The sequence below is a fragment of the Balaenoptera borealis genome (assembly GCF_965194805.1).
Source record: "Balaenoptera borealis genome assembly, chromosome: 16".
Classification (NCBI taxonomy): Eukaryota; Metazoa; Chordata; class Mammalia; order Artiodactyla; family Balaenopteridae; genus Balaenoptera; species Balaenoptera borealis.
Window position 1 is genome coordinate 18,463,135 of NC_138872.1, and position 25,658 is coordinate 18,488,792.

Here is a 25,658-nt window from a genome sequence, read left to right on the forward strand (position 1 = left end):
GACTCAAAGACTCCAGCCATAAATCAAAAGGAAACCGGAGGCTGAGAATAGTAAGTTAAAGGCAGCAGTTACAAACTGTAGCTCAAACTTATGTGAACCTGGAGAAGTCAAATAGCAAAGGATGGACCCCCAGCCCCCCTCAGCAGCTGCAGGTGAGGAATGTTGATTGAACACAAGCAGCAATCATGGAGTTCAGCCAACACTCCACCTGGAAATTTTTTGGTTTTGTTTTGAACCCTGGAGTCAAGCAGTCCTTCCCAGAGCAGTGAGACAAAGCATTCCAGGCATTTGACAGAAACATCTTTGCAAACAGAGTCCATTTGCATAGAAGTTGCTGCATTTGCATGATCACTACAGGAGCAAATGGGAACAGAATGAGCTAAAAACAATAAAAATAAGTTGGCAAAGACTTTGAAGAGACTAAACTGTAAGGATTATTATCACATAGGCTGACGGATCTCTGCAATTGGTCTATCCATGGTCCTGCTATAAGGAAGGAGATTGTTAATATCCCCACCAGATGAGCAAGATGGCCAGAGGACATTTCTCTGCCTGGGGGCCCTTGTCCTGGACCTGGCTGGGAGCAGAGATGCTGTGCTCTGGGTTAGCTCTCTAGACAGCCAAACCAAAAGTGGAGTAGGTCCAGAAGAGGGCTGGGTCCAAATCAGATCGGCAGTACTAAGTGGTCTAGGCCTGAAACTGAACAAGATAGAGTCCAGGGGTGCAGGTGGAGAGCAGGTTCCAGACCCCAGATATGTCTCAGACTGAGGCAATTTCTGAGTCAAAGAATGGGCCTCCTGGTTAATGTCTTCTAGTTCCTGCAAGTACGGGCAAGGACATGCTAGGAGAAGGTAAAGGGGCAAGGAGTAAACAGTGACTAGGCTGACATGCTACAGCAGGGCCCAATGCATAAATTCGTTCATTCATTCAGCAAACATTTATTGATCATCTACCCTGTGCCAGCTATTATTTCAGGCAATGGGTATATAGCCCTGAAAAAACAAATCAGGTTGCTGCCCTCATATTGCTCACATTCTAGTGATGGAAGATAGATACAAGCAAATAAACTAATAAATATATAATTTCAGGTAAAGATAAGTACTATGCAAAATAGATAGATAAATAAAGTGTGTTATGGGGAAAGAGTGATGAGGAAGGGGAGTAAATATACAGAATCCCACCTTTCCCTTCTCCTCCCTGACTCCATCTCACCCGCAGGGAAGGGTGGTATCTCAATGCATGGGCTGCACTCTAAGGCACTGACCAGGTCACACATCCTAGTGCAGGACTCACCTCACTTTCAGATGCGTGTTGTTTTTTCTCTCCTTTCTCTCTTCTACCTGAATAGCCAGGGCAGCAAAAGCAAACCAGAGCCCATTCTTGTAGAGCAGGTGCTCTGCTAGGCAGAACTTGCTCCATCAGAACCTGTCTGACCATCTCCTGGTCTCTTCTGCTTATTTCCTACAGGCAACCCTGGTGCAGAGACCAAAGGCTCAGATTTGGATGGAACAAGGTGAGGACTAAGGAGCGACTGGCAGCCGTGACAGCCTATTTCAATCCGACTTAACTAGTTTAAGGCAAACGGGTGCTCCACGTGGTCCAGCCCAGCTCATCTGCCATTCCCTGTTCTGGGTTTGGGGGCCCAAGCCTAGTCAACAATAACAGGGCAATTCCCCACCACTCACCAGGTATATCTGTCAGCTATTGCTGTCTAACCAACAACCACAAATCTCAGTCAGTACAACAATAAGCATTTATTTTGCTCATGCATCTCTGGGTTGGCTAGGGGCTCGGCTCATCTTGACCTGGCTGGGCTGGGCTAGGACTTGCATAAATAGGCAGCTGTAGGCTGAAGGTCAGATTCAGGTCTGTTCCACATGGTCTCCAGTGTCTCTCATCTTCCTCAGACCAGCTGGTGAGCCAGGGTCTTTCCATGATGATGGCAGAGGCATGAGAGAGCAAGCAAAAACACCCAAGGGTCCTCGTGTAACTGCAGAACCAGCCCAAGCTGGCCCTATCCTGTTTCTAACAAGATACTGAGTTGTTTTTCAGAGACAACAGAACAAAACCACAAGTCATGACATCAAATAATACCCAGAACCAAAATCCCTCCCCTCTATGGAACCAAACAACCGGGACATGATCAGAACCTGAATACCAGAACTCATTCAGAAGCGCTGTCCAGGAAGGTCCGGTGCTGAAGCCCCTTTACCACATCTTACTATATACGGCTGAGTTCCAAAGCCCTCCAAGACAAACCTGCCCCACCAGCACTTCCACACACTAACCCTCCTCCCCTAACTCATAAAAACTTGACCGAACCACAGACTAGGTAGACAGGTGTGAGCTGTGCCTCCTGTCTCCTTGCCAGTTGACCTCACAATAAAGGTTTTTCTTTTCTCAAAAGTTGGTACCATAGTATTGGCTTCTATGCATGTTGGGCAGTGAGTGAGCCCTTTTTCAGTAACACTGACAGCACAGTATGAAGTGGTCCACTTCTGCCCATACTGCCTTGAGCTAAAACAAGTCACGTAGCTGAGCCTCAACCCAAAGGGTGGGGACCTGCATCTGCTTTTAGGGGAGCAACTGCAAAACTGCCTGGCAAAGAACATGGTTACAGGAAGGGGAAAAGAATTAGGGCCAGAAACTCGTCCTACACACACTTTGCATGGGAACGTTCTAAGGGGAGAGGCATGGTCTAGGGAGAAAGGGACCTGACCTGGGGAACCATCTCAAATTTGAGGTCACCTTTGACTGGAATTTGCCAATAAGGAAGCAGTTGACTCCTTATTAATGATAAAAAAGAAAAAAAAGCCAACATTCACTAGGCACTTACTCTCTGCTAGGTATCATTCTAGATGCTTTACATGAATAAATCCATTTTAATCCTCATAAAAACCTTTTGAGGTGGGTTCAGTGATTATCTTCATTTTGCAGATGAATCAGCTGAGGCACAAGGAGGAGATGAAACTTGTTCAAGGTCACAGAACTAGTCAGCACCAGAGCCAGATCTGGACCCAGGCAATCAGGCTCTGGCACACACCCTCCCAAGCTCAGGTAATACTATCTTCGCCATAGAGAGCATGGCTTGAACACCCACGCCCCTAGTCTGTCCTGCGCCCATCCACAGTCTCAGCGGCTGCTCAAGAATGGAAGAAGCTTTAGATGTGGGGAGGGGAGGTGGAAGCTTAGGGGTGGGACACAGCTTGATTAGAGAAGCTGTTGGTTGTTGGAGGGTGGGGTGGAGACAGGAGCTCAGACCAAGGCAGCTAAGCTTGGACCGAGGTAGCAAGGAGAAGGAGTAGAAAAGGAATTCAGGCTTCTCAGGGATTCAGGAAGGGATGATGAGGGCAAGAGAAAGGCCGGGTGGGGTCCAGTGCCTAGAAAGAGACTGAAGGGAGACTTGATTTTGAGACTTTACACAAAACTCGTCTCTGAAAGGGAACCCTCTTGCACTGTTGGTGGGAATGTAAATTGATACAGCCACTATGGAGAACAATATGGAGGTTCCTTAAAAAACTAAAAATAGAATTACCATATGACCCAGCAATCCCACTACTGGGCATATACTCAGAGAAAACCATAATTCAAAAAGACACATGCACCCCAATGTTCATTGCAGCACTATTTACAATAGCCAGGTCATGGAAGCAACCTAAATGCCCATCAACAGACGAATGGATAAAGAAGTTGTGGTACATATATACAATGGAATATTACTGAGCCATAAAAAGGAACGAAATTGAGTCATTTGTTGAGACGTGGATGGATCTAGAGACTGTCACACAGAGTGAAGTAAGTCAGAAAGAGAAAAACAAATATCGTATATTAACGCGTGTATGTGGAACCTAGAAAAATGGTACAGATGAACCGGTTTGCAGGGCAGAAGTTGAGACACAGATGTAGAGGACAGACATATGGACACCAAGGGGGGAAAACTGCAGTGGGGTGGGGATGGTGGTGTGCTGAATTGGACGATTGGGATTGACATGTATACACTGATGTGTATAAAATTGATGACTAATAAGAACCTGCAGTATAAAAAAACAAACAAAACAACTAATACTAAACTTTCATTGGGTTATTTGTATGGAAATATGTTAATATAAATGTTTCAGACATTACATGAAATTTCTAAAAAAAAAAAAACAAAAAAAAACTCATCTCTGCATCTCTTATCTCCCTAAATTGGTCAGACCTGGGGCTCCTTGTCAAAGCCATACTAAGAGTGAGGGCAGAAGGGCAGGATTGGAGCTGGGGGAGAGCAGATGCTCTAGGATCGTATCTCAGGCAGCCCAGGATTTGAGTGGTGATAAAGAGACGGGGGACAAGGATTCCCCTGAGGCACATTGCCAGTTTCTATTCAACTTGTCACTCACTTCAGTCACTCCTCTTATTTTCTGTTATGATAAACAACAATAACAGCTTACTCAGGGAGCATTTTCTAAAAGACAAGCATTTTCAGACACAGAGATTACATTTGACACTCACAACCATCTCACATGGGAAACAGCACATTTTAAAAATAAGGATACCGGGGCTCAGAGAGGTCAAGTGTCATGTCCAGGATCACAGCTAATTAGAGGAAGTGGAATCAGCACCATCACCTCTTAGCCCTGCACCATCCTCACATCTTTCCTTGTAAGGACGGAGAGCATGGAATGAAGTCAAGTTTGATCTCTTGAGAGAAGGTGGTACTTTGTATCAATCATTCACACTTCAGTATGATGTATTTCCAGTCTGGTCCTGAGAGTAAAACAACAATAGGACACACTCACTGAAAAGTTGCAACAAAGGCTCCACCAAGGGGTGGAAGGGAAGGAGTGCAGTGAATATCAAAAAACAATGTCACCCTGTCTCAATTTCTCCCTCCTGGGAGGCTCAACTGTTGGAACCAAGCTTACAGAAGTTCAGGACAAGGCAGAAGGTGTCTGATGAAGACAGTCAAGTAATAATAATTATTGAGATCCTCCGGGTGCAGGGTCCTGTGATGAGCACCTGGGAGGCTGTAGTAAAGAAGGCAAGGGTGCTTACATTCCAAGATGGGGAGACGCAATAAATAAGTACATGAATAAGGATGTGATAGGACTTCCCTGGCGGTCCAGTGGTTAAGACTCTGTGCTTCCAATGCAGGGGGCGCAGGTTCGATTGCTGGTCAGGGAACTAAGATCCCACATGCCCTGCAAAGAACGTGAAGTAGGACAGGTGCTGTAAAGATGGCACGTCATGAAGAGATGAAGAGTTTTGAGAGTGGCAGGGTGGGGTTACTACTTTGGATTTGGGAGTCAGGGAAGGCCTCTCCAAGAAGGTGACACTGGGATAAAACTTGAACAAAGAAAAGGTACCAGGCTGGCCAAGATCTTCTTGATTGGAAGAGCAAGAACAAGAACAAGAACCCAATCAATGCAAAAAAGTTTAAATGACAGCAGCAATAATAATAGTGGAATGGTAGCCAGCGTTGCTAACCCTTATGTAGCACTTATTATGTGATAGGCACTGCTTTAAGTAATTTCCATATGTTACATCATGTCATACTCACCACAGTGCTGTGAGGTAGGTATTATCACAATCCTCATTTGACAGTGAGGAAAAATGAGGCAAAGAGAGGTTAAGTAACTTAACCAAGAAGAGATAAGAACCAGAAGAAGAGAAAGTTGCTGGGTGGTCTGTGGTCAGGTCCCTATGGTCCCAGCACTGAGTCTGAAGAGGCAAGATGGTCAAAGAACCCAGGGGTATTTGGCGGCCTTTTCCAGACTATGTGCGGTACCCCAACTTCTAACACCAAGCTCAATGCCAAGAGTCTAACGGAGCTGCAGCACTAAAGTGATCATGTCATCAGATGAGCGGGTGCAGCACCCAGCCCCCTCCCCTCCCAGATTCCCCCACTCGGGAGGCATTTGCAGCAGAGGGCTGGGTGGGAGGCCAGCTGCACACCGCCCACTGCTCCTCTCATTTCCACTATAAATAACACAGTTAAGAAAAAGAAACCCACACGCAGGGGCACTTTCATCGTTACACCCACTTTCTGGTCTGCTCACTCCATACAAGTGATGTGACGATCTGAATTCAAAGTCAGGCGTGGTGAACTGCAGTGTGTCAGGAAACCAAATAGTTGGTGTCAAGAGATCCAGGTGGAAAGGAAGGGGTGTTGGCTCTCTTAAAGACTTCATGCTCCTCTTCCTGCAAGACCTGACCTCAGCTAAAGATGTCATTAGCCAAGTCAGAGCCCCCCTCCACTGCTCCCCTGACCCCTCTGTCTCCCTTTGTTGTTGTTCTGATAATTAATAGAGAACATGTCACATTACAGCATTGTAGGAGTTGGATAGATAGTGGGGGAGGAAAAGGAAGAGAGGGGAGGGGAGGATACATCTGAGATGAAGGGAAAGAAAAAGGACGTAACCAAGCTTGCTCCCAAAGAACTCATAGTGATGGTGCAAATGGGCACATACACATGTGATGACAACTCAATTTGGCACATGGTTTAGAATAGATCTGACCAAGATGTGGTGGCAGCCCTGAGCCAGCAACAACATCTGCAAAAATGTCCTTTAATCTGAGTCTTGGAAGGTGAGTAGGAGTTTTCCAGGTAGAAACAGGCAGGAAAGGGCACTGCAGGCAGAGGAAAGAAATATGCACAAGCAAGACACAGAAAAGAGCCCATCGTCCACAGGGAGATAAGACTGGGATGCCCATCAAGGCTGTAGATACCATCATGCTGTATTCTTCTTCCAAAGTTGACATCTTAGAGCAACTGGTGGTATCCCACACCCATCCAGACACTAGGACTAGCCATTTCTGCCTTAGGATATTTTTTAGCTTTGTTGCTGACTCTGGTCCCCAATGCCACCACTGGCACTGAGGGTCAACTATCCATGGCCTCTTTGGTAGGTCTTTCTTATGACAACAGCCTGGTCTCCCTGCTACCTGATTCTCCTCACCCCCAACTTGTCCACTCTCAATGACCCCCTGTTTCTGAGCCAATTTTGGAGAAGTTTTGGAGTCTACCTAGATAATGGTGATAATCGGAGGAGAATGTCACTTGCTTCAGCTAGAGCCCGGATTGCCCAGCAAAAGATGAGTTAGAAAGCAAGCTGACTTAGAAAGACCAGAGAACCAGGGAGCAGGACCATAGCGAGGCTAATGATAGAGGCAGGGTTCATTCATCCAACAATACGGTAGACTTCTGATTCTGAGCCTCACCTCTCTGGATGCGGGGCATAAGACAGCACAAAAAGAAGACACAATGCCCATTGTCCCTCATGGAGCTTGGAGGAGACAGCCATCAATCCAATAACTACACAAATAAAGGCAAAATTACAAACCATGATAAATAGTGTGAAGAATATTTAAAAGGAGCTCTGTGTGCTTACAATGGTGGTGAAGGCAGTCAAGGAAGACTTCCAAGGATAGGACATTTGAGCCAAGATTTGAAGGGTGGGTTAACTAGGTAAAAGATGGAGAGAAGGAGTAGTTCTACTTACAAGCTAAGAAAGTTAGCCTAGGAGTAATATTATCTGGATTTGAATCATATCCCCACCGATGGTTAACTTGAGGCAAATTATTTCACCCTTGCATGTCTTGGTTGCCTTGACTGCAAAATGGAGATAGCAATTACCTTAGAGATTTGTTATAAAGGTTCAATAAGACAAAGCATTTACAGTAGATAGTACAGTACAGAGTACCAGTAATAGTTAATGTGGTTGTAGTGGTGATGATTAAAATGATGCTGTTAGGATGATGGTAGTGGTGATGGTGGTGGTGATTATGGTGATGATCATGATATTGTTGATGGTCATTATGAGAATGATGATGGTGATAATGATGTTAATGGCGTTGACAAGGATGATGATGACTTCTGCACTCACAGCAACAGGAACAACATATGTAAATACCCTCAGGTTGAGGGAGGCATGGGGATAGGAGGTGCTAAAGAGAGGAGACAGGCATGTCTCTTAAGGCAGACAGAGCCAGACTCTGCAAATGCCCAGTTATAGACTCCAGACCCCAAGCTTCCTCAAAACGTAATCAAAGTGCTCTAAAAGTGCTATTACAGCAATGACTCAGATTCAGTTAAAATTTCTTGAGCTCCCTGCCTTGAGAGGTCCTGCCTTGGGAATTCCCTGGTGATCCAGTGGTTAGTACTCCGTGCTTCCATTGCAGGGGGCCCAGGTTCGATCCCTGGTCAGGGAATTAAGATCCAGCATGCCACATGGCGTGGCCAAAAAAAAAAAAAAGTCCTGCCATTATACCAACAGTACCAGCAGGGAAGCCAGTGTTAAGTGAGTACCTACTATGTGCTGGGCAATTACTCATGTGTTACTCTGTTTGATCCTCATGACATTTACTAGGTGGCTGGCACCATGCTGAGCACAGATAACATGTTGAGAAGCAGGATACAGATAATTACGCTCATTTTACATAGAAGAAAATAAACAAAGCGTAGAAAGTTTAATTAATTATCCAGGTTACACAGCTAATAAATCATAAAGACAGGGTTTCAACCCAGGCTCAAATGTCTCCTAGTTTAACCCTTTCTTCTCTGTACCACAATGACTTCTGGTGTTTAGTCAGAGGATGTGCAGACTTATAGAGTCAGAGCTGCAGGACCCAGGTCCCAGTCAGCAAAGGAGCTCTCTCCTGCTTCATCCCTAGTGGGGGCGGCTCCCCCGATGTCAGCAGAGTTCACAGAAAGTCCTCATCAAGTCCCACGATCCACAATTTGTAAGTCACTATTCATAAGAGATGACAAGAGGGGAAAAGGATGCATGTGTTCACTGAGCCCCTACAAGATGGTAGGTGCTTTATAGACATTATTTCATGGAGGACAATCCCATTCCTTACTCAGATATTACTGCCTCCTACTTATAAGATAAAGGAACTAAGAGTGGTTGCAAAACTTGTCCAAGGTCACACAATGGAGGGTGTCATATTTAAATCCAGGACTGACTGACTCCAAGGCCCAGTCTCTTCAGCCACTTTCTTTTTTTTTCCCTTTCAATTCATTTAATTTCAACAATCTGTCAAAAAAAAAAAAGAGCCAATAAACAAATATTGAATTACATTTTGTTGGGTTTTTCAAACCCTCAAACTCCTGACTTATAAAAACAGCTTGTGTGTCTTCCACCCTGACCACCCTGCTACTTTTCCATATACCACAGGCCACCCACAGATACAAAGCCAGGGCGGCCGGGGGGAAGCTGACGTGCTCTACTTGGAGCCAGAAGACAGGAGGGTGATGAGGCCCGAGGAAGCACTTACAGACAAAATGTAGTTCACTGTGGGGTTGAAGTTCTTCAATATAAAGAAGGAAGCGACAATGACCAAGACCAGAAATAGGGTGTTATTATTATAGAAGATGGAAAATGTTGTAGCTTCATAATCAGCAACTTCATTCTTCTTTCACAAGATTCTTTCATCTTTTTCCTTCCGAGACATCTTTCTATCACCAGCTTCAGAAAGTTTTCGAGTCACTTCTTCGGAAACAGCATCCTCCCTCTTCTGTGCTACTTTGTGCTTGAGAACAAATTTCACATTTTTGTATGCAAAGGCTACCAAATAAGTGCTTACTGGGGTCATCACACTATACAGAACAGCAGAATGAATAAGATCCATATGCCATATTCGCCAATATAGCCAGACGGGGATGGCGGGCACGATGAAGGCGTTCCCGAAGAAGAGCACCAAGGACTTGGCCAAGAGGCTGTGGCTGAAATCCTGCAGGAGCAGGTCCTCCGCGGACTGCTGCTTGGAGCCGCCTTTGGGAGCCATGGTGAAACCGCAGCCGCGAGACGGGAGGGCCAAGTCAGGCGCCGAGCTGGGCAGAGGCCTCTGGCACCACCCCTGCGGCCACCGTATCTGCTAACGACCCCTCTTTAGCCACTTTCTCCCAATTGTTCTTTTGTGATGCAACACACGCACACACACACAACCAAACACAGCCATGGACACAAACAGATTTTACGCCAACTCTGAATGTATCAAAATGTGTATAAATTCATAATGCTTTTTAAACATGCCCTACCTCTGAGACCAGAGGAGGAAGAATGAAGGAGATTGCTGCCTGCTTTCCTTATGTGTTTAGGCTGCAGCAGAGCTTTTAGATATTTCCAAGCACTTGGCCACCTCTTCTGTGCTCCGGGAAGGATAATAGACTATCCAGCTGAGGTTTCATGGTTGAGGCTTTAGACACTGGAAAACAGGTTTTCAGTGCCTATTTATTCACCTGCAGTGTCCTCAGCTGCTCCAGGAACTGAAGTTACCACAGATGCCCAGGCAGGGACTGAGCGGGGATGCTGGATACACATTTGGGTCCGTTCATTACATATTCGTGTATGTGACTTTCCAGTGACAATGGTTAAAAGAGAGTTACAATTGCAGACTCTTCCTTTCTAGCTATGCCCTGAGCAGTTCATTTAATCTTTTTATGCTTTGTTTTACCATCTGGGAAAGGGAATAACAGCATTGTCACCAATCTTATCTTAGTCAGCTATTACTGTGATGATCTGGGCTAACAAACAACACCCAAATCTCAGTGGTTTACCTCGACAAGCATTTATTTCTCACTCACAGCACTGTAGATCATCTGGGGCAGCTCTGCTTCAGGCTGTAGATTGAGTTCAGGTCTTTTTCATTTTAGGATGAAAGGAAGCAGGTATCTGGGGTGTGATCTTTCCGTGATTAATCACAGGAGTGTAAGAGGGCTGGCCAAATCACTTGAGCACATTTCAAACTTTTGGTTGGGATCCACTCACATCCCAATAGCCAAAATCAATCACATGGCCAGGTATAAAGTCAGTCTGGGGAATGGAAAGAGCGGGGAGGTGTTCCAGTTACCAGCAGTGTATAAAAATTTATTTCAAAACTTAGCGGCCCACACCAGCCATTTTATTTCACTTGTGACTTTACTGGTCAGGAGTTTGGGGAGGGCTTAGCTGGACTCTCTCCAGGGGTTGTAGTCAGGTGGCAGCTGAGGTTGCAGTCATCTGAAGGCTCAGCCGGGCTGGACATCCAGGACGGTTCCCTCACATGGCTGGCACATAATGCTGGCAGTCATCTGGGCTGGACCAAAGTGCCCACATGTGGCCGCCCCAGCACGGACGTCTCAGCGTAGCTGGATTCCTCATGGGATGCCTGGCTTCCCCCCGCTACATGTCCCAAGAGACCAGGTGGAAGCTGCATGGCTTTCTCTGACTTATCCTCCAAAGTCATGCAGCATCAATTCCACCGCACTGTACTGGTTACAAATAAGTTACTAAAAACAGCCCAGATTCAAGGGCAGGGGAAATAGACCCCCACCTCTCAATGGGAAGAGGGCCAAAGAATTTGCAGGCACGGTTTTAAACCATCACAAGAGGCACAAGAGGAAGAAAAATGAATAAATAATATTAGCCACATATCCCCCCCCCACCATAAAAGTTGTGATAATACATGTAAAGCGTTTAGCACAGTGTGTGGTACAGAGCAAGCACTAAATAAATAAATGGTAGTCATACAGGGGCTTCCCTGGTGGCGCAATGGTTAAGATCTCACGCTCCCAATGCAGGGGGCCCGGGATCAATCCCTGGTCAGGGAAGTAGATCCCACTGCCGCAACTAAGAGTTCGCATGCCACAACTAAGGAGCCCGCCTGCCACAACTAAGGAGCACATGTGCTGCAGCTAAGACCCGATGCAACCAAATAAATTAAATATTTCAAAAAATAAATAAAGGAGAAAAAAAAAAAGAATTCATTTGGGGAAAAAATGGTAGCCACACAAATCACAGAGTCACTAGGCCGAGATTCCAGATGCTCCCCTACCGTGCTTGTTAACTTGGTTGAGCTAACTGGACTACCTTGATGAGGCCAAAAGGCCAAAAGATGGTGATGGGGCTACCGTTTGCAGCTCCCCTGCAACATGTCAAGTACCGTGCTAGGCAGTTTCCATGCAGGATCTTATTTAATCTCCACAAGAAGCTTGTGAGGCTGTGTGGCTGCTGTTATCCGTGTACTCTGAAAACTCTCACATCCTCCTATCATCTTAAAAAATGTTGTAAACATGCCACTGTGGGTGTACTTGGGAGAGCAGTCAAGCATCCCTCTCCCTCTCCCTCCCCTCCCCATCCCTCCCCAGTTTAATGGTCCACACAACCAGAAAGCCTGTGCAATTTGTACATCCCTCTATCCCAGCACTAACCCTACTGGATGTCACTTTGGCCCCACTCTCATGTCACTGAGAGGTCCTTGGAGACAAGGACTGTGTCTGATCTAGTTCTGGACCCTGTGCCCAGGGCAGGACTACCCCAGAGGAACATGGACATCTCTCATTTTTCCTCCAGCTCCACTCACCTTCCTTCCTCTACCTGTATGGACCACGTCAACAGGCTCCCTTGCCCTCTGGTCAGGCTTGACCAGCAGGGAGTCCTGGCAGGGGATCAGAGGAAGGAAGGAGAGTGCAGTCAGGGTACTGATTCTCCCCAGCTGCCTCTCTGCAAACTTGCCTAGGTCTGGCTGTGTCTCTCAGCCAAGGGACCCAGCTTCTGATCCCCGGCTTTCTCTCCATGACTCCCTCCACCCACCTCCAGTATGTGGTACTTCCTCCTGCCCCTTCCCTTTGGACCTGGGGAAAGGAGCACTGTTACTAGCCCCAGGGAATGGTCTACCCCTTATGATTTCCCTACACCTTGTCCACACAGCTGTAAATAGCCCTTTTATTAATCCCGCTTTGAGTTAACCTAGTTGGAGTATGTGTCTGCTTCCCGCTGACCCCGACTGATACAGAGGTGCTTGGGGGACAGTTATCAGACACAAGTTTCATCTGTAAGGTCTGTGACCACTGAGTCTCCCGGATGCACAGCCCAGGCCAGAAGATGCAGGATGCCATGGAGGGTGTGACCAGTTCTGTCTGTCCTTGGGTGATTAAGCAGCAGGATCGCCTCTCACCTGGGGCTGTCAAGCTTCCAGCCAGGGCTTCATTTAGGGACAGAGCTGTCTTTCACCTGACATCTCAGTGACAGAGAGGATTTCAATTAGAGCCATCAGGGGCCTCGAGTGCCTGACACACCTTAGGAAAGACAGTGAGGTAGGCAGATCCTGCAGTGTCCTGAGGCTCGCCAGCCTGACTCCCACCCTCTCCTCCCCCCACGAGGCTGGATAAGCACCGTGAGCCCTCTTCAGACCCACAGCCAGCGGAATGCTTCAGGTGCCCCACTTGAGGAAGACTCCCAAAGCATCCCCTGGCAGGGAGTATTATCAGCAGCATACCTAGTTATAGTCATCTCCAAACTCCCAGGGTCTCCTGTTTTGCATTCCCAAAGCACCTGGACTCTCCTTTCTAGCTCTTATCACACTTGTAATTAATCAGTCACTTGTATAATCATCTACATTCTATTCTCCATCACAGAGGTCCTGTTAAAAATGAAATGAGATTATGAAGTCACATCAAGTCACTCTACAGCTCAAACCCTTGGCTGGCTTTCCTTTTCACTAAGAAAATGCTGGTCTTCACTGTGGCCCATGAGGCCCTGCTCAATCAGGCCACCATGATCCCTCCCTCTCTTTCACTCTGCTGCAACCACCATGGCCTCTCTTTGGTACCTCCGACACACCAAACATACCCCTGCCACAGGGCCTTTGCACATGCTCTGGTTCCTTTGCCTAGAATACTGCTGCCCAGGTGGCTTACCCCTCCTACCTCACCTCCTTTTTTTTTTTTTAACAATTTTTTTTTAATTAATTAATTTATTTTTGGCTGTGTTGGGTCTTCGTTTCTGTGCGAGGCCTTTCTCCAGGTGCGGCAAGCGGGGGCCACTCTTCGTCGCGGTGCGCGGGCCTCTCACTATCGTGGCCTCTCTTGTTGGGAGCACAGGCTCCAGACGCGCAGGCTCAGTAGTTGTGACTCACGGGCCCAGTTGCTCCGAGGCATGTGGGATCTTCCCAGACCAGGGCTCGAACCTGTGTCCCCTGCATTGGCAGGCAGACTCTCAACCACTGCGCCACCAGGGAAGCCCCCCACCTTCTTTTTAACGCTTTTAAAAGATTCACCATGGCCAGGGCCTGGGCAAAAACACAGGACGCATGAGCATTCTTTTTTTTTTTTTTTTTTCCCAAAACTATATGTATAGTAACTTTATAGCAGAAAACAGCAAGCTAAAGTCAAGGCCATTGTGGGACCTAGTTTTCTGGTGCCAGGTTACCCCAGGCGTGCTGCCCCGTTTCCTGGTTCTTTCTTGGGTCATGTGACCAAAGTTCTGGAAGTGAGGAGCTCAAGGTTGAAATCAGCTCCAACGTATGAGGGTCCCTTTTACGTCTGATCACAAATCACACACTGCATTTTCTGTTTGGTTGTTTTTTTAATAATTTATTGAGGTAAAATTCACATAACATAAAATTAACCATTTTAAAGTGGACAATTCAGTGGCATTTAGAACATTCACAGTGTTGTGCAACCATCTCCTCTACCTAGTCCCAGAACATTTCCATCACTCCAGAGTAAAACCCCTTACTCATTAAATGGTTTCTCCTCCATTCTCCTCTCCCCACAGTTCTTAAATTTAGGTCGTTGACCCGTTTGGAGTTATTTTTTTCCTATGGTGTGAGCTTGTGGTCCAACCTCATTCTCTTGCATGTGCACATCAGCTGTCTCAGCATCATTTGTTAAAGATGACTTTCTTCTCCATTGATGGACCTCATACCCTTGTCAAAAATCAACTGGCGGGCTTCCCTGGTGGTGCAGTGGTTAAGAATCCGCCTGCCAATGCAGGGGACACGGGTTTAAGCCCTGGTCCGGGAAGATCCCACATGCCGTGGAGCAACTAAGCCCATGTGCCACAACTACTGAGCCTGTGCTCTAGAGCCCGCGTGCCACAACTACTGAAGCCTGCACGCCTAGAGCCCGTGCTCCGCAACAAGAGAAGCCACCGCAATGAGAAGACCACGCACCGCAACGAAAAGCCCACGCACCGCAACGAAGAGTAGCCCCCGCTCACCGCAACTGGAGAAGCCCGCATGCAGCAATGAAGACACAACACAGCCAAGGATAGATAAATAAAAAATAAACAAATAAATAAAAATTAAAAAAAAAAAAAAGAAGGAGGCAGCCCAGGGACAGCCCCAGCCCCTGTGGGTGCCTGGCAATCAGAAGCCCCAGGAACCAAAGAGATTCTGTCCAGGTCTGAGCAAAGCTGGATTTTATGTGCATATTTATTGCCCTCCTGGCAATTTCCAAATGCACTGTCAGTAGGAAACAGTTTTCTGTACACTAAGACTCATCAAAAGCCTGTTCAAAAACACATTATGCAAGTACCTAACATAACCATATACATTAGTTTCTTATGGTTTTATATTCAAATCAACAAAAATTTATTGAGCATGGGCTACATGCAAGACACCATGCCAGGTACCGTAGGAGCACGCGGCAGATAATACACAATCCCCATTTGTCCCCAGCCCTCGGCTGCTCGTGTTCTGCGTGGTGGTGGGGAGTGACTCACACGCCGCGAGACTTTAATAGAAGGACCGCTGTGCTAGGTGCTGCAATAGAGGTACAGACAGCAAGATGGGAAAATGGGAGGAAGTGATTACTTCCGGGTGGGGGATCAGGGATGTTTGAATATAGATATAATTTTTCCTGAGCACCACCTCTAGTCTCTCGTTTCATCCTCCTAGTGACTCTATGGGATAAGCATTATTATTGTCCCCATTTTACAGATGAGAAAATTGAGGCTCAGACAAGCTCAGCAGATTGCCCAATGTCACAAGGCAGTTGAGTCTGTTTGACTCCATCACTTGGGCTCTACGGATGATACCAGTGGTTCTTCCTTAGGGGTGTGTTTATCATCAAAACTGAGAAGATTTTTCAAAATATGCAGGCCCACACTCCATGGCAGATGTACTGAATCAGTCTCTGGGGGCAATTCCTAGATATGTGTATTTTGAAAAAGCTCTCTACATGAATCTGCTGTGCTTCTTAATTTATACACACTATGAGAGTTTAAGTGGGATTTCAACAGATGAGGATGGAGAAAGAAAAAGCATTCCAGTTAAATAGAACTGGGCAAGCAAAAGTGCTGATCTAGGAAAATGTAGGGCTTCTTTGGGAAAGAGTAAGTGGCCCCAATCAGAAGATCAAGCCGCCCTGGTCTGGGAAGATCCCACATGCCGCGGAGCAACTAAGCCCATGCGCCACAACTACTGAAGCCCATGAGGCTAGAGCCCATGCTCCACAGCAAGAGAAACCATCACAATGAGAAGCCCGCGCACTGCAACGAAGAGTAGCCCCTGCTCACCACAACTACAGAAAGCCCACACGCAGCAACAAAGACCCAAAGCAGCCAAAAATTAATTAATTAATTAATTAATTCTTTTTAAAAAGGAAGAGAGAAGCATAGTCGGTGAATGTGCTTGGGGGGCCTGTCATATCACCAGTGCCCTTCCTGACTGCTCCAACCCCACACAGGGCTCAGCCATGGCTTGAGTATCAGCCTTCAGTGAGGAGGAGCAAGATCTTCCGGCACCAATGGCTGAAAGAAACCAGCCTCTGTTCAGAGGGAGAGGAAGGCCTGTCAGACATTACTGAGCACCTACTAATTGCCAAGTGCTGCACTGAGCTCTTTGCATACATTATGTCATTGATTCTTCCTGACAGCTCTGAAAGTGGTTATCCTTATCTGCATCGTTTAAAAGATTCATGAGGTCCAGAGAGTAACCTGCCCAAGGTCACATCATCAAGAAGTGACCTAGCCAGGATTCAACCTCACATCTGTCTGACTTCAATGCTTGCACTCTGAACTCTGGGATTGAGTGCTTTTGAAAGGTTGTCAAAAGGGGCCTCAGATAAGAGGAAGGTGAGGCTGGGTCATATGATAAGCAAGAGGACCATGGAAACTGTTCCAGGGGAAAGACTGAAGGTGGCTGTGTAGCCTGGGTTCCCTTAAAAGCAGAGCCTGAGACAAAGATTTGGGTGTCAGTAGTTTATTTGGGAGGTGATCTCAGGAAGCGCCAGGAGGGAGTGGAGAAGAGTGAGAAAAGGAGGCAGCTGATAAAGGGTGTAGGTTACCTCTGTGGGCCACAGGGGCTCAGTCCCACTGGGGACCCTCCAGGAGACTGTGGTGTACGCATCAGAGCTGCTTCACCAAGGAGCCAGGAAGCTGGCGTCTTTACACTCTCATTGGTCGAGCACTGCTCCCAGAGCACTAATTCCTCAGCACTGCCATCCTGCCCTGTTTGAGGGCTAAACATATTCCCTTAGCCAGGAATACCCTGGCAGAGAATTTGCTGGCAGCCTTTGGTCTACATGGAAACGGGCTACAGGCGACCTCCAGGGCTGGCTGATGGGACATGTGAGGGACGTCAACAGCATCTCCTACAGCGACTGTGTTCAGCACTTGGGGATTATAGAACAAAGCCTCCCTCAAGATCTCCTTGTGTGAATCGAATCTAGAAAATTAATAGGAACTGGATCAGAAGAACCGAGAAAAGACACGTGAGCTGAACAAGATGCCTCCGGGACCTGAGGGTCCCGGCTATAAGCTAATCAGACATGTTGAGGTTGCTAAAGAAGCAGGTGTGGATTGGAAGGGGAAGCCTTGCAAAGACTTTCAGTCCCACCAGCCAGACCAAGCCTACAGTACGATGGACACATCTCAGCCTGGCGCCCTCAAACATCAAGGACTGTCTTCCCTGCACTGAGAGCAGACTTTTCCAGTACATTCTCCTGTAAATCTGGACCCAGACAGAAAACTCCTATAACGGTTTTTAACGCCAGGGTCATGGTTCAGTATCCTAACCTCAGTTAATGTAGGTCTGCCTGAGGGATGGCCCTGCTCCTCACATTGAAGCAAACAGGCCCCAACTCTGTATGACCCACGTCCAGATGCCGCATCAAGCTTATTCTGAGTGGCCTCAGCAGATACCACCACCAGCTTTCCCCAGGTAACATCCCAGATTCAAACAAGTCTAGCAATGCCTTTTTTCTTCTATTTAACTTTCTACAGTAAAGCCATGTGAGGAGGCTTCATTCAAGGACAAGGTTGCTAGGAATCCGGGCTCTTGTTCTCATTAACAGTCATAAGCCTCAGTCACTCATTCTTTGCCAAACATTCTCCCTGACTGCATGTGTGTTTGGGTGTGTGTTTATCTGAATGTTTATGCATGTGCATGTCTGTATGCATATGGATTTGTGTAAATGAATGTCTGTGCAAACATGGGCATGGAAACAGCAAACGCGAGCTCTGTAGTCTACCAGGCACTGCCACTTACTAGTTCTGTGATCTTGGACGAGTCAACAATGACCCATCCATGCCTCAGTTTCCTCATCTGTAAAACGATCTTTAGAGCTGACTTCACAGAATGACTTGAGGGTTAAAAACGAGGTAACGCTTGTAAGGCAGTTTAGTGTAAGCCTGAGTGAGTGTTCAGTCAATGCTAGCACTTGACAGCTGAAGTTACTATTTCAGGTAATTCCATGTGTCTGTGTGAGCATTGTGTCTCCTTTAGGATGCCACTGATATTGATCTGTTTCTGACCTCTGCTCTGTATCGTGTTGTGATCAGCAATGGGATCAGCCAAGGGAAAGTCTAGCAAAAGACCACAAACCAGCATGATGTAATCAGAAAGGATGGTTGCCAGACATCAGTAGAAAGACAATGCAAGAGGATGCAAATGCCAGACGGTGGACAGTGGGATGACCAAGCTGAAGAGAAGAGTGTCCCTGGATTCAGTACATAGGACAACATGAATCAGAATGTGATGCCAAATCCTCTTTTGCACAATATCCCCAGGTAGACAAGAAAGCCTCAGGCCAGCAGTGTTCACCGGCACAAAACCCCAGCCTGTATCTTGGGTGAACACAGATGGATGTTTTTTCACTGGACTACACTTAGAAAGTAACAAGCCTCCCACCCACCCCAGTCCAAACAAAGCTAGGAAAAGAGATTTCAGAACGATCTCTCTCCCTCTTACCACATAGTGGGGCTCCAGATTTGGCTCTTTATCTCTGGCCTCAGAGGGGAAGATGATTATTCTGATAAACTGGAATGAATCTCACAGCAGAAGGGGAGCTCGCAATAGCCCTGATGATTTATCACCCTTTTCAACCCAGTTGGGTTCCAAGAGAATAAATCTTGCCTGCCTCTGGCTAGGTACCCGCAATCATGCCACGGACCATGACTTTCATATCCCATTAACTCTGAATTACTCAGTCTGGGGCTGAGCTGAGAGGTAATTTAAAATGGCAGAAGGGGAAAAATGTTCTGATTTAGATCTGATAGAGACTGGATTAAGTCCTCCCATTTTACAGGGCTTAAATGTGAGCTTTGTGGAGGGGAGTACCTTCGGGTTGGATTGGCTTCTTGCAAAGGACCTGAGCCACAGATTAAATAAAACAACTTGAGCCAGACACATGTTCCAAAGGTCTGGAGGCTCCAAACCGGAGTTTCTTGCGGGAATCAGTCCATTAAAAAAATCACCATTCTCCAGCGTGTAAATTATTACAACCCTTTAGGGTAGCAATTTGGCAGTGCCTATCAAATTGAAAAAGGCTTATACCCTCTGACCCCGACATTTCACTACAGAAACGTTCGGATGTGTTCAAGGGGACGTGTACAAGGATGTTCATTGTGGCCTTATTTGTATCACTGAAAATCAGAGACAAAGAAATGGTCCATCAATAGTAGAATGCCTTAAGAAAGGATGGTACACAATTCTATGAGAGAAAAAGCATCCATTAAAGAGAATTAGGTGGAAGGAGGTCCATGATGTATTACAGATTAAGAATATTAATTAAAAGGGCTTCCCTGGTGGTGCAGTGGTTAAGAATCCGCCTGCCAATGCAGGGGACACGGGTTCAAGCCCTGGTCTGGGAAGATCCCACATAGCACGGAGCAACTAAGCCCGTGCGCCACAACTACTGAGACCGCACTCTAGAGCCCACGAGCCACAATTACTGAGCCCGTGTGCCACAACTACTGAAGCCCGCACGCCTAGAGCCCGTGCTCTGCAACAAGAGAAGCCACTGCAATGAGAAGCCCGTGCACCGCAATGAAGAGTAGCCCCCGCTCGCTGCAGCTAGAGAAAGCCCGTGCGCAGCAACAAAGACCCAACGCGGCCAAAAATAAAATTTTTTAAAAAAGAATATTAATAAAAAAACAAAGTGCAGAATAGTTTCATGTAAAGTATGCTCTTGTTTTTTTTAAAAGATGGAGATTAAATTAAAATCATTTTTTTTAATCCATGCTTGTGTGTTAATCTGTAAGGCATGCCTCTTTATGAGCAATCACACAAGTCGCTGCAGTTTGAGCCACTTTCTACATCCCAAAATAAATTTTACATCCAGCCCAGCCTGATATTATTGTCTCTCTGATCAGGCCTTCTTGCTAGGACCACTTCTGGTGCCCAACTAACATTCCTGGACAGCCACAAAGACCACTGGGTCAGCAGAGAAGAAGAGAAAAGAAGGCTTTTCTCAGCAGGAATCTGCCTGGCTCTCATCTTTAGAATGGACGTAGAGAGCCAGGCTCTCTTGGCCTTGAATCACCTACAATTGCAGGCTTGAGCTCTCCTGCTTCCCCACACCCATGGACCTAAGATAAGTATGTGGGAGGCCTGCTGAGTATGTGGGTGGCAACAGACACGGGACTTACTGCTCTTTAAGAGCAGAAAGCCCTTATCCTGACATTCAAGACCTCTGGCCATCTGGTCCTGCATTAGTCAGGATAGAATACGACATGCTACAGTATCATAAAACCCCCAAATCTCAGTGGCTCAATATAACAAAGATTTATTTGTCCCTCATAAAAAGTCTGGTCCTGGCTAGGTGGCCCTCTTCCATACAATGACTCAGAGATCCAGGCTGCTACATCCTGTGGTTCTGTCATCTTGATACGTGGTCTCCAGTGTTACTGTTTCAAGTTGAAGGGAGGACTCGGGGAGGCATATGGGTTCCCACCTGCCTCAGCCCCGAAGTTGCTCCCACTAATCTATCAGTCAGAATTGTCACAGGGTACCAACTTAAGCCCAAGGGAGCCTGGAAAATAGAGCCTTCTGTGTCCCAGGAGAAAGACACCGTGTACTTATCACTTTGTCTCCGCTCCAGATCCTAGCATCCCTTTCCCACTGTGTCTCACACACACTCTCTCATTCACCTGAGATGCCATGCCTCCTCCACTCTGATATCCCCACCAAGGATGGGAGACCAGACTCCAGCCTCCAGAAAGATGGGATATGACACACATGCTTAGTTTCCTGCCTTTGTGCTTTTGCTAGTGCTATTTATTCATTCAACAAACACGTATTGCGCATCGAGAATATCCAAGCACAGTGCTAAGTCCTGAGGAAACTGTACCAAGCGAGACAGATAGTCTCTGCCCTCCTGAAGCTTACAGTCCAGTGGCCCATTTCTACCACCTCTGCCTTCTAAACCCTACTCGGCTCTGCTCAGCTGCTAGCCTGCCTCTCCCCATCTCTGTGTTGGGAGGACTCATGGAACTAATGCAACGGAAGGGTCATAAGCCATGCCTGGCACCAAGACAAAGACTCAACAAATGTGAGCTGTTGGTCATAGCAGCTACCGTATTTCAAGAGAATCACATAGAGGTGGCTCTACATTCCAGAATCTACTGTCACCTTTTTGCCACACCTGTCCCCAAAGGCTGTCCTCAAAGCCCTCTTTCTCACTTACTCTAAGGAGAGGACCTTGTCTGTAAATACAGCATAAGGAAACCAAAAGATTTAACCGGGGCTGAAACACCTCGTGAAGTTCTTGAAATCTTTTGTTTTGGGCCTTGAGAGAAAACTCATCTCTTCTAATATAGGGAGACCTGAGGCTCTTTGAGGGAGCTCAGGACCTTATATACCAGATATGTTGACACAACGAACCAAGAATGAAGAATGAGGATGGTAAGACCTTCTGCACTCACTTCCTGCCCATGTCTGCTCAGGTGTCACCCCCCAGAGAGAACTTCCTAGACCACCCTGCATGAATAACACCATCGCCATCATTCTGTATTTCTTAACCCTGCCTTATTTTTCCTCAAGCCATTTATCACAGCAATAAACAATAAGCCTGTTCAAGATTTCAGAGCCCATATCAGCCAGGGCACTGACTCTAAATTTTGTACTAGGTCTCTGGAGGACAGAGAAAGGGTGGGGTTATCCTTTGCATCATCCCCAGCATCTAGTTCAGTGTCTGAAAAAGCATACATGCTCCCTAAATATGCTTCTTGACTGAAGGAATTTACAAAACAGTATGTCAGGGAGATCATTAAGAAGTATGCTTCTGGGACTTCCCTGGTGGTCCAGTGGTAAAGAATCCGCCTTACAATGCAGGGGATGCGGGTTCTATCCCTGGTCAGGGAACTAAGATCCCACATGCCAAGGGGCAACTAAGCCCCCGCACCACAACTACTGAGCTCATGCACTTCAACTAGAGCCCACGTGTCGCAAACTACAGAGCCCAAGCACCACAACAACTAGAGCCCACGCGCCCTGGAGCCTACACGCCACAACTAGAGAGGAGAAAACCTGCATGCCGCAACTAGAGAGAAACCCACGCACCACAACAAAGAGCCCACGCGCCACAACGAAAGATCCCGCGTGCCGCAACGAAAGATCCTGCATGTTGCAACTAAGACACGATGCAGCCAAAAATATAAATAAATAAATAACCTTTAAAAAAAAAAAAAGCATGCTTCTGCACATCAACTTTTTAAATCATGTTACACTTCAGGATTTCTGTACACACTTGTTCATAGATAAAATTACATTCGTCTAAAATTGAGTTATTCTTCATGGTCGGTTAGTTATTAAAGGAATTTAAAAGCACTTATTTGAATAATATCCAGGTCATTTGGAGTCAGTATCTTCTAAAAGTTGGACCCATTACAGATAAACACCCATGCTGGGGTCCAGGCACAAAAAGTAGCAATGTGGTTCATTTCCTAGAACATTTGATGAAAGGACAACTCCATCCTCCATCCTCTGAGTATAGCCTTTCTCTAAAAAATATTCAATACATAGCATGAAAGTGCATTTATGTCCCAACATGGATTTCTGTTGACACAGCTCACGCTGCTTTTAAAAATCAGATAAGTTGGTTAAATCCTTTAAGAAAATTAGGCAAGCAAAGATGCCTAATCATTAGCTCTAGAAACCCATCACATACATAATAGAAGCAAAGTAATTATATTTAAGGCCATTCTTTCTTATAATGTTTGTCATTTCTGGGTATTAACTCAAACACCCAGAATTTGGAACCTCTTTAGGAGATGCCCTAAGTATCAAAGATAATATTACTCATCACAAAATTTGCTGGTGGTTGTTTTTTCTTCCATTGCATTCGATTGTCAGTTATATTTAGAATGACTATAATTTACTGCCCAAAGAAGACACTTAGGAGAGTGAAAAGGGCTCTATTAATATGAAAAATTATAACAGCACAACAAAGTGGGCATGCAGTCACCCTAGCTTTATATGTGATGAGCTTCCCTTATGAGCAAGGTACTGCATCAGACTCTGTAGGGTAATTGGGCTCAAGTCCTGGGAGTGAAGCATGGAAAGAAAAGTTGGAGCTGGATCAGGGATCAGTAAACTTTTTCTTAAAGAGCCAGATAGTAAATATTTAAGCTCTGCAGACCAAGAGGCCAAACTGAAGCTATATTTTGGTATTTATGGAACCATGTAAAATGTGACCATTTAAAAATGTAAAAAACTATTCCTAGCGGTCAACTGGATTTGGCCTGTGAGCCGATGTTTGCCAATCTCTGAGCAGGAACATTATTGATATTAAATACTGAGCAAAGAAGTTTGGATTTAATTTCATGGCCAGTAGTTTCTAGAACGATTTTTTAAAATATTTATTTATTTATTATTTATTTATTTTATTTGGCTGCGCCGGGTCTTATTTGTGGCATGCGGATCTTTTAGTTGCGGCATGCAGACCTCTTAGTTGCGTCATGCAGATTTCTTAGTTGCGTCATGCATGTGGGATCTAGTTCCCCGACCAGGGATCGAACCCGGGCCCCCTGCATTGGGAGCACAGAGTCTTACCCACTGGACCACCAGGGAAGTCCCCAGAACCATTTTTATTTTAATGAATAGAAACATGTCCTCAAATGAAAGCGTATACGGAAGTCCAATATATATGCAAAACAAATAAAAATGAGTTTGCTATGGTTGAAATGGGGATGAGATGCAGCAAACAACTTCTCTCACCCACAGGGGAACGCCCAGAGCCCCCGAGGGGCCCTGCTGATCATGATTTGAAGACCACAGCTCCAGTCAGTGGGGTGGGTGCCCTTACATACTTCTGAGGAGGGGGGTGAAGTGGTCACAGCTGGGCTTTACAACAGTCAAGTCACTCTGTGCTGGGCACTGCGTGATTGGAAGGCAGAATGCCCAGCGCAGAGAAGAGGGAAACCAGAGACCTGGAAAAGCACGGATTAGGGCTGTTTCTGAAGCAGACATCAGGGACACAGGTGTAGCTCTTGAAGGAGGCTCAGGCATTCAGGAAGGGCCGACTTCATGGGCCTATGACCTGTGAGGTCTCAGAGGACCTCTTGCACAAGACGGTCCCACGCTTGGTTTAAGGCTCTGCTGGCGCCATCTTGAAATGCTTAATAATTTTCAACCGGGGGCCCTGCACTATCATTTGCACTGGGCCCCACAAATTACGTAGCAGGTCCTGCATCCAGGAATGACTCACAGGAGTCTGAGCATGTGTGTCTGCACCTTCCTGCCACCGTCCTGGCCAGGGGCACGCTACATCATCCCTGGTGTCAAATGCTCTTTACAGAAAGCTCAGGAGTTTCTCAGCTCTTTCTCAGAGTCCCAGATCATCCCCCCCACAGGATGCTTCACCCCCTCCAAGTACTCACGAATGCCCACGCATCCTCCCTCCAGCTTCTTCATCCTGGAGACACCAGTCATCGCTGATCAGTCCCAACTCCAAATCTCTGAGGGAGCAATTCAAGTCAAACCCCTACGTGCCGCCTGGTGCCTGGCAGGAATCCCATTGCCCCGCAGCTGCCTCCTGCTGACCACAGACATGAAATCCCAAGGGTCGCTTTGGGTTGGGCTCCACCAGGAATGGACGCTGAGATAAGAATTCAGTTACAAGTAGTTTATTTGCAACATGCTAGCAGGATGCCCCCCAAAGGACTGAGGAAATGAGACAGGGACGAGGAGACAGCCAATAACGGGTGTGGGTTGCCACTGTGGGCACCTGGGGGACTCTGGAGACTCTGATTACACCTGAGGTGTTTTCTACTAATGGGCAGTCAAGCTGGGGTATTTATCACCAACTCCCACCCCTCATTGGTTGAGTTGCTCCTGGGGTCCTCAGAAATTCTGGCCAATACCCTCTGTGGCCAGAGATTGCCCATCAGGCAGAGAGAGACAAAGCTGCCACCATCCAACAAAACTCTACCAGGTGTCCTCTGGGGTGGGCTGCAGGGCTTTGAGCAAGGCACCAACAGGGTTTGCTCCACCATACTATAAAGGAGCAACACAGATTTGGGAAAGAAGGTAGACTTCAGGGCACTCCAAGAATGTGAGCATAGCTGCCAGGATTCCTTCAGCCACTCAGAACATATTCCTTGCACACCTGTCCTGTGCCAAAGTTCTATTTGTACATACAGTGCTGTTCTACGTGTTGTAGAAAAAAACCACAGACAGAACTTACAACCAGG

The 25,658-nt window shown here is 46.6% G+C and overlaps 1 long non-coding RNA gene and 1 pseudogene across 8 annotated transcripts in view; both read right to left on the reverse strand.

Annotated features, from left to right (window-relative positions):
• The window catches only part of LOC309614083, a 240,189-nt gene that overhangs the window by 129,777 nt on the left and 84,754 nt on the right, over positions 1 to 25,658 (reverse strand). The gene's annotated exons all lie outside the window — the stretch shown is intronic.
• On the reverse strand, positions 8,977 to 9,839 carry LOC309614054 (translocon-associated protein subunit gamma pseudogene; annotated as a pseudogene). The gene has a single exon. The product of its transcript is annotated as a translocon-associated protein subunit gamma pseudogene (transcript).